Source organism: Procambarus clarkii, chromosome 60, assembly GCF_040958095.1.
Source record: "Procambarus clarkii isolate CNS0578487 chromosome 60, FALCON_Pclarkii_2.0, whole genome shotgun sequence".
NCBI lineage: Eukaryota > Metazoa > Arthropoda > Malacostraca > Decapoda > Cambaridae > Procambarus > Procambarus clarkii.
In genome coordinates this window covers 12,694,228-12,704,227 of record NC_091209.1, presented here as the reverse complement: position 1 = coordinate 12,704,227, position 10,000 = coordinate 12,694,228, and the positions used below count along the sequence as shown (strand labels likewise).

Sequence of the window (10,000 nt, the reverse complement as noted above, 5' to 3'; positions counted from 1 at the left end):
TTCCTGTGATGTTCTTGGTGGCCCTGTGATGTTCTTGGTGTCCCTGTGATGTGCCTGGTGTCCCCTGTGATGTTCTTGGTGTCCCCTGTGATGTTCATGGTGTTCCTGTGATGTTCTTGGTGGCCCTGTGATGTGCCTGGTGTCCCCTGTGATGTTCTTGGTGGCCCTGTGATGTTCTAGGTGCCCCTGTGATGTTCTTGGTGTCCCCTGTGATGTTCATGGTGTTCCTGTGATGTTCTTGGTGTCCCTGTGATGTGCCTGGTGGCCCTGTGATGTTCTTGGTGGCCCTGTGATGTTCTTGGTGTCCCTGTGATGTGCCTGGTGGCCCTGTGGTGTTCTTGGTGTTCCTGTGATGTGCCTGGTGCCCCTGTGATGTTCTTGGTGTCCCTGTGATGTTCTTGGTGGCCCTGTGGTGTTCTTGGTGCCCCTGTGATGTTCTTGGTGGCCCTGTGATGTTCTTGGTGCCCCTGTGATGTTCTTGGTGTCCCTGTGATGTTCTTGGTGGCCCTGTGATGTTCTTGGTGTCCCTGTGATGTTCTTGGTGGCCCTGTGATGTTCTTGGTGGCCCTGTGGTGTTCTTGGTGTTCCTGTGATGTTCTTGGTGGCCCTGTGGTGTTCTTGGTGGCCCTGTGGTGTTCTTGGTGGCCCTGTGATGTTCTTGGTGGCCCTGTGGTGTTCTTGGTGGCCCTGTGGTGTTCTTGGTGGCCCTGTGGTGTTCTTGGTGGCCCTGTGGTGTTCTTGGTGGCCCTGTGATGTTCTTGGTGGCCCTGTGGTGTTCTTGGTGGCCCTGTGGTGTTCTTGGTGGCCCTGTGATGTTCTTGGTGGCCCTGTGGTGTTCTAGGTGCCCCTGTGATGTTCTAGGTGCCCCTGTGATGTTCTTGGTGTTCCTGTGATGTTCTTGGTGGCCCTGTGGTGTTCTTGGTGTCCCCGTGATGTGCCTGGTGCCCCTGTGATGTGCCTGGTGGCCCCCGTGATCTTTTCATAACTGTTTGGTACCGTTTGAAGGGTATAATTTGAGCCGCGTAATATTAAACCTGACTAGGCCCCACACACAGAGTATCCTGAGAGTCTTGTGTTTGGCACATATGAATTGGGACACACCTGTGAGTTGGGACACACCTGTGAGTTGGGACACACACCTGTGAGCTGGGCCACGCCTGTGAGTTGGGACACACCTGTGAGTTGGGACACACCTGTGAGTTGGTCCACACCTGTGAGTTGGGCCACACCTGCCACTAAATGAAATCTCTCGAGTGTTCTTTACTTCACATGTATGTACCAAGGTAGGGGATCCCTCCACATGTTGCAATAACAACGTTGCTGCAACGTTGCATCAAAGTAACGAGAGGCGGGACCGTTAAACAACTATGGTAGCATTGTGTGTGGTTGCTGGGTATTAGGTGTGGTTCTCGCCACCATTATGGGCAGGAGGTCTGGTGCAGAATAAAATATGGGCGTAGGTGTGTGCTTGTCGACGGTCATGGGTGGGTCGTGGGTCGTGGGCGTGTGTGGGTCGTGGGTCGTGGGCGTGTGTGGGTCGTGGGCGTGTTAACCCGAGGGTTTAGGGCTCTGGTGTGGGATGCTAGCTGGAGGCGTGAACGTGGAGCCCACATCCAAGGTCGCTAATTGTGAGCCATGGGGCGTAGTCATGGGTTGTGGATCACCCAGAACCTGCTATATCCAAGAGGTCATGGGTGTGGACACTGGCCAGGGGTGAGGAGGGCGGCAGACTGACCCCCGGGCGTAGGCGTGGGCGTGCTGGGATCACGGGTGTGGGCGTGCAGGGGTCATAGATAATTCCCTAGTATCTCTAGACTATTAATCACAGTAGGGTGATGGAGACCGTTCCTTGATTATCACCCACGACTTCACTCTCACAATACCAGATAATCTCCTTGTATGGAATGAGGGAGGTGGTTGGAATTATTCAATTATCACATTAACGTGGGCTCGGAACGCTTAAGAGCATGAATTACATCACATAACAAAAACTATAGATTACATCGCTTCTGATGCTTTGAGAAATAGAGTTTCTTTCGTACTTGTGTTAAGAAGGGGATCTGAATCCGGTATCTTGGTGGTCAGTTGTAAGTGGTTTGGTTGTTTACGGGTTCACTCTCCGTCTCAATGTTTATTATTCTCTCTCTCTGTCTCTCTCTGTCTCTCTCTCTCTGTCTGTCTGTCTGTCTCTCTCTCTGTCTGTCTCTCTCTCTCTCTCTCTCTCTCTCTCTCTCTCTCTCTCTCTCTCTCTCTCTCTCTCTCTCTCTCTCTCTCTCTCTCTCTCTCTCTCTCTCTCTCTCTCTCTCTCTCTCTTAAACGGCGAACATAAGCCATCAACATGAGATAACATCTGAACATCACACCTCACACATTGGAACGTGTCATTATTACACAAACACAATACAACAATTACAAATTAATGATAGTAATGTCAGTAGTAATCAATTAAAACTGAATTATTACCGAATCAATAATTACACACGCATCAAAACACATGTACGGTAGCGTGGCCGAGCGGTCTAAGGCGCTGGTTTAAGGCACCAGTCTCTTCGGAGGCGTGGGTTCGAATCCCACCGCTGCCAAGGATTTTGCGTAGAGTCTGAAAGTTTAAAAGCTGAAATCACTGCCAGGCTCGAGAAATGACTCCCTGAAATTAATACCAGTAAGTGTTGGAGGGTCTGGTAGCTGAACAGACAGCGCGCAGGACTCATAATTCTGTGGCCAGGGGTTCAGTTCCCAGACCAAGCAGAAACAATGGGCAGTTTCATTCACCCTGATGCCCCTGTTACCTAGCAGTTAATAGGTACCTGGGAGTTAGACAGCTGCTATGGGCTGCTTCCTGGGGATGTGTAACAAAAAGGAGGCCTCGTCGAGGACCGGGCCGCGGGGACGCTAAGCTCCGAAATCATCTCAAGATAACCTCAAGATAGTTACAGTTGAGAGGTGGGTCGAAAGAGCAGAGCTCAACCCCCGCAAGAACAACTAGGTGAATCCACACGAATCCACAACCACACACGAGCCAAACCACACACGAGCCAAACCACACACGAGCCACAACCACACACGAGCCACAACCACACACGAGCCACAACCACACACGAGCCACAACCACACACGAGCCAAACCACACACGAGCCACAACCACACACGAGCAACAACCACACACGAGCCACAACCACACACGAGCCACAACCACACACGAGCCACAACCACACACGAGCCACAACCACACACGAGCCACAACCACACACGAGCCACAACCACACACGAGCAACAACCACACACGAGCAACAACCACACACGAGCAACAACCACTCACGAATTAACAACTCACGAATAGATAAACAATCTCACAAACTCCCCCTAACTTTTGAATACATAATTGCAACAGAAAACGAACAATGTGTGAAGGGAAAACTTGAGAAGCGCTCTGAAGGGCATCGGTTATGCCCCGCATCAGATAACGTCATATGTACGTCAGGGTGAAATGAACTGTACCTTCACTCACCCCCTGTTTTGCCCCCACTCTGTGGGAGACTGATCCCCCCCCCTCACCCCCCCCCCCCTCTCTCTCTCTCTCTCTCTCTCTCTCTCTCTCTCTCTCTCTCTCTCTCTCTCTCTCTCTCTCTCTCTCTCTCTCTCTCTCTCTCTCTCTCTCTCTCTCTCTCTCTCTCTCTCTCTCTCTCTCTCACTCTCTCTGAAGGTAACTGATCCCTCCTCGTTCTCACCCTCTCTCTCTCTCACCTCTACCTCCCTCCCTCCTCTCACCTCACTCTCACTCCACACAAACAATGGACTCGTAAACAAAATAAACAACGGGGTGGGTAACGTCTGAATCGTTATTTACAGTGGTTTGCTGATGCTGGCATGGATCCCCCCCTCCCCCCCCCCCAGCCTGTCCGTTGGCTCCGTTGGTGGCCTACTGTTTGTCTGACTGTCTCCTCCGTTTATACTGGCTCTCTCTCTCTCTCTCTCTCTCTCTCTCTCTCTCTCTCTCTCTCTCTCTCTCTCTCTCTCTCTCTCTCTCTCTCTCTCTCTCTCTCTCTCTCTCTCTCCCTCTCTCCCCCTCATTTTTAAATTTTTTTAAATTTTGCCCCGAGGGGCGAGTTTATTGGGCAGCGCCACTCATCTTGTGAGTGAACATACCGCCATAGCAGAATGTACAACACTCCCCAATAGGAAGAAAACCCGCTGGGTTGTTCATCCTGTCACTTGTACCCAGACACAGCTGGGACTTGCTTAACTGTCTCAAGTGAACAGCTCCTCAAACAAGAAGATTAACATTTATCAACCCTTAAAAGCTTACGTTATCTTGCGGGTGCAAAATGGGGAAATCTTTTAAGAACAGTATCAATATTTGACAAATAGTGTTTTCCTAACTCAAACAATGTGGGGTTTATTATTCTACAGTTATTCCTAATGTCTCTCAGGTGTTCACATTCACGTAGATAGTGGTCAAGGCGGTGTCCATCACTCTCACCACAGATTCTGCAACTTCGCTGATCAACTGTTGTTTCCATTCCAAATCTCCATGGATATTTGTATCCAAGACGGATTCTCGCTATTACAGATTCTCTCACTCGTCGTCCTCCTCTTCGGCCATACTGATTGGGATTGCCAGCTGCAACCATGTTGTACCATCGTACAGATTCACTGGTTTGTGCTTCTATCCTCCTTTCCTCAGTTACCTTGTCACGGTGATGTTGCCTGATAATACCTCTAATTTGTAGTTGAGTCTTGGGTATGAAGTATTCAATATGGTCTCCTTCAGCGCCTTCAGCAGCCAGCACATCTGCTCGTTCATTCCCACATATTCCAACATGGGAGGGGATCCACAGAAACTTGATGACTCTTCCCTGATTGGTAAGTACTCTCACAGCTCTCTTGATTTCAGCGACTATTGCAAGATTTTCTGCCTGATTTTTACTTAGGCTTTGCAGTGCTGCTTTTGAATCGGTGCAAATCACTGCACCATTAGTGTTCCGTTCAAGAAACCTTAACGCCATAACAATGGCAGTTAGCTCTGCTTGCGTTGAAGAGGCATAGTTCTCAATACGTGCTTTTTCTTCATTTCTGCGTTGGAAGGTATTATCCTTGATTACCGTGTATGCTGCACCAGCCCTGCCATTGATAGGATTAGATGACCCGTCAGTGTAGATTTGATCTAGTTCATCTCCGGCTTCTTTATAAATGTCCTCGAGATACTTGTGCCTCATTTCTTGTGGTATCATGTTGGATTTTTTCATTGCCATTTCATTGATGATGATCTTGCATGAGTCATCCTCCCAGGGAGGTAACCTCTCTACAGGCAGGAGCTCACGGGCTTGCTCAAGCAGGTGAAGCTCTTCAAGGTAGCAGACTGCTCTGTGATGCCATTTTTTGCTTCTCCTGTTTCCCCCTGAAAGTAGCACAGAGCTCAGTTTTTTCTTGGCAATATCATTGTAATGGGGATCTCTGGCTATCCTAATTGCAAGCTTAGCATTCAGCTCGTTAGAGGCTCTCAGGTGCTTGCTACGGTAATTAAGTCATTTTTTACAGCATTTAAGGTCGTTGTTCGAGGCAATTAGACTCCCATCAGGCAGGAGAGGAAACGCTCCCACCCTCGAGGGAGATGGTTGGAAATACTGTCTATTGTATGAGGTAAAAAATATTTGTTGAAGTTGTATATTACCGAATTGCTTATAATAAGAGATAGAAGATATTAATAATAGGAAATATTAATACTAACAGCAAGAACAGGGACAGAAACATCAAGAAAAGGAATATAAGAAATAAATGGACATTAAGACAAGGCAAAATGGCCAGCAACATTAGGAATCTTCCTTGAAAATAAGCCCAAGTGTAAGAAAAGTCTAAATATTCGCAGATAACCATAAGGAAGACCTATCTATCTATCTATCTATCTATCTATCTATCTATATATCTATCTATCTATCTATCTATCTATCTATCTATCTATCTATCTATCTATATATCTATCTATCTATCTATCTATCTATCTATCTATCTATCTATCTATATATATATATATATATATATATATATATATATATATGTCGTACCTAGTAGCCAGAACGCACTTCTCAGCCTACTATGCAAGGCCCGATTTGCCTAATAAGCCAAGTTTTCTTGAATTAATGTTTTTTCGACGACCTAACTTACCTAACCTAACCTAACCTAACTTTTTCGGCTACCTAACCTAACCTAACCTATAAAGATAGGTTAGGTTAGGTTAGGTAGGGTTGGTTAGGTTCGGTCATATATCTACGTTAATTTTAACTCCAATAAAATAAAATTGACCTCATACATAATGAAATAGGTAGCTTTATCATTTCATAAGAAAAAAATTAGAAAAAATATATTAATTAAGGAAAACTTGGCTTATTAGGCAAATCGGGCCTTGAATAGTAGGCCAAAAAGTGAGTTCTGGCTACTAGGTACGACATATATATATATATATATATATATATATATATATATATATATATATATATATATATACAAAATTATCAGAATATGTCGCATACAAACAAGAATAATATAACACGACGAAATGTTTTCGTAAACACCGGGTAATGAAAATATTTCAAAATTAAGGAATCCAAATGACCAATACCTGAGATATTTTATTTTTGTGTTTTTGAACGAGAATATTGTCTCTATATGTATCCTGGACGAGCACGCCCAGTGGAGGCTCCTGCGAACATTCTTGTTATTAAAGATGGTAACAGTAGCGTAGAGATACGTTGCTGAGACGTTCCCGACAAACACACACCGAAACTACGACGTTGGTACAACGTTCGAACAAGTTTTAACACCTAACTAATTATAACAACCAATATAGCAAGTTGTAACAACGTTCTAATACGTCATAAACACGTTAAGCCAAGATGTAACAACTTTATTACAAGTTGTAACAAGCGGAAAATAAGAGACAGTTTCGGTTTGTGTTCCCAGGGTTGTGAAGAGTCCTCACTTCCCCCTAGTGTGATCTTACGTTGTTGAGACGTTGGGAGGAGATGACGTCTGTAGACGCCTCCAAAACACAGTCGGGAACATTTTAACAAGGCGATGAGTCACAATAACGTGGCTGAAGTATGTTGACCAGACCACACACTAGAAGTTGAAGGGACGACGACGTTTCGGTCCGTCCTGGACCATTCTCAAGTCGAATCTCAAGTCAAGTCGACAATCGACTTGAGAATGGTCCAGGACGGACCGAAACGTCGTCGTCCCTTCAACTTCTAGTGTGTGGTCTGGTCAACATTTTAACAAGTATTCCATTTATGTTGTGCTGCTGTTGTTTAATATCTTTTTCGAAATGAAGCAAAGTGTAAATGGAAGCAGACTTCTGAAAGAAGAGTATATGAGGAAGAAATAGGAACAAGAAGGAATAGGAACATGAGGAAAATGAAAGAGAAGGAGGAATAGAGAAATACAAAGTGGAAAAGGAAGGAAAATTATGGTTAAGGAAACATTCCATCCATTCGTGATTGACATTTCCTAAGACTACGTTTTCGTAGAAGGATTTGCAGAAACTTCCATGGTGAGGTCAAAGGTTAGATCAAGGTCACTGACGGACCAAAAGTGGTTCGTGGTGGTGTGAACGTGTTCAGGTCAAGGATCGCGTAGAGGTCACCAAGTCTAGTAGGTGGTGTGAAGGACCTCAACGCCTATAGACAGGTCAAAGGTCACTATAAGCCCCGTGAGTGGTGCGAACGACCCTTAGGTCAAGAGTCATGTAAAGCTCACTATATAAGGCCGGTGAGTGGTGTGAACGACCTCAAGGCTTCGACAGGTCAAGGGTCACATCATGATCGAGGTCATCGGCAACCTGGGGCCAGATTCACGAAGCAGTTACGCCAGCACTTACGAACCTGTCCATTTTTCCTCAATCTTTGCCGGCTTTGTTTACAATTATTAAACAGCTAATGAGATCTGAAGCACCAGGAGGCTGTTTATAACAATAACAACAGTTTTTTTTATTATTATTATTTTCTACCACAGACGTGGCCACACATTTATAATGCTAACCAGCATATATACATTTTCTTCTGTCCTCCATGGACAGGGTTAGAGATCTGTTAAACATAACAACAGTTGATTGGGAAGTTTTCATGCTTGCAAACTGTTTAATAAATGTAACCAAAGCCGTCAAAGATTGAGGAAAGATGTACACGTTCTTAAGTACTTGCGTAACTGCTTTGTGAACCTGGTGATTAGACCGGGCGTGAAGACATCATAGTGGTTCAGTCATCAGTGTCTTAGTGCCCTCTAAGAATATGTTTAAGAACATTGTTTAACCAGGAACGTACGAACCCCAGCAACCCACTTAACCTATCGAGGCCGATGGATAGGAAACGTCAGCATTACGAGGCTTTAATGTTTACAAACATTTGGCATGTTTAACGGGTTGGTCGACTCCGTTGAGAAAGCGACGCATTACGTGAGAGAACACGTTGACTGGAGTTCACTGAAACCAAAACAAGCAAACAAAGAATATTTTAAAACGTCAATTTGATTTTCTATCAAAGTTTTTCTATCAGGAAGGGAAGGGAATTTTCAGGAGAAAGCGCCAAGTCATTACGACTGTATAGCACTGGGAAGGGGGTCAGGATAAGGATTTGGGATTTGGGGGGAAAGGAATGGTGCCCAACCACTTCTTGGACGATCGGGGATTGAACGCCGACCTGCAGGAAGCGAGACCATCGCTCTACCGTCCAGCCCAAGTGGTTGGTTGCAAAAAAACTAGGAAATGAAGCGTTACTGCCAAACGGACACAGATCTCAGGTGTAAGGATACCTGGCCAGACACAGTACGTGTGTGATCACGGCATTGTTTCAAGCGTAGGTTAGACATATATGAATGACTTTACGGGGATATAAATGGGAGCTGCCTGGTATGGACCAATCCCATCAAACACATAACGTAACCACTGCGTTATTTCTTACTACGTGTAGCGTTGTTGGAGCGTAGTAACGTAAAAATATCGGTGTCTTAATCTTGTGATAGCCGGAGTAGGCCTTGTGCAGTTTCCTTAATGTATATCTTATAAACACGAACCTTCACTATTTCTAGTGAAAAATGAAAGCTCCAGTTTGTTTATTATTATTATTTTCTACCACAGACGTGGCCAGACATTTACAATGCTAACCAGCATATATACATTTTCTTGTGTCCTCCATGCTGCAGTAAGAGCCCCGTTGTAGAGGGTGGGCGGGGCCGGCCCACCTAGGGCTGGACTCGACCCCTGGACTCCTTATATAGCAACTCCGCCGCTGCCCACCCCAACACCTGTACCTCCACCCACCCTCGTTGTTTATCTCGCTTTTTAAAGGGTTACAAATTGGGAGTTAATTTCCGGGGCGAGATATTTATTGCCCGCCAGTTTGCCATGCTCGTGTTCTTGCCCAAAGGGCAGCTCGGCTCCACTTTTTTCCCCAGGAACCTCTTGAGACCATCTACGAACAGCTAGCGAAGCCTTGATCAATATTTACTGAAGGCTTCTTAAGGTGCCTGGGAACGATTTGGCAATCTTCAACACCTCGTTGAGCGCCTGAGCGATATTGGACCGGACGTCCTAAAGACGGGTTTGCAGTGCTTCATTTGCCACGGGAGTTTGGCGCTGAGGGTTTGGGTTTAACTGTATTTCCCTCATTAAGAGGTGCGGGGAGCGCCTTGACTATTTACGTCATTCTGTTAAGACCTCAAGGCCCACCTTTCTGGGAGGGTTACTGTGTGTGGCATCTTAAGAGGGCTTTGTGGGGGTCTTGGAGGGTTGTGTGGGGGCTTAAGAGGGCTATGTGAGGTCTTGGGAAGGTTATGTTGCGTCTTGGAAGGCTGGACTGCGTCTCTGAGGTCAGGGCTGCGTCTTGGAAGGCTGGGCTGCGTCTCTGAGGTCAGGGCTGCGTCTTGGAAGGCTGGGCTGCGTCTCTGAGGTCAGGGCTGCGTCTTGGAAGGCTGGGCTGCGTCTCTGAGGTCAGGGCTGCGTCTTGGAAGG

The 10,000-nt window shown here is 46.1% G+C and overlaps 1 protein-coding gene and 1 non-coding gene across 3 annotated transcripts in view; one reads left to right on the top strand and one right to left on the bottom strand.

The window, feature by feature from the left end:
• Positions 1-10,000, bottom strand: part of LOC123749350 (discoidin domain-containing receptor 2) — an 89,205-nt gene that overhangs the window by 11,005 nt on the left and 68,200 nt on the right. The gene's annotated exons all lie outside the window — the stretch shown is intronic.
• Positions 2,501-2,582, top strand: TRNAL-AAG (transfer RNA leucine (anticodon AAG)). Its single transcript has one exon. It is a non-coding gene; the product is annotated as a tRNA-Leu (tRNA).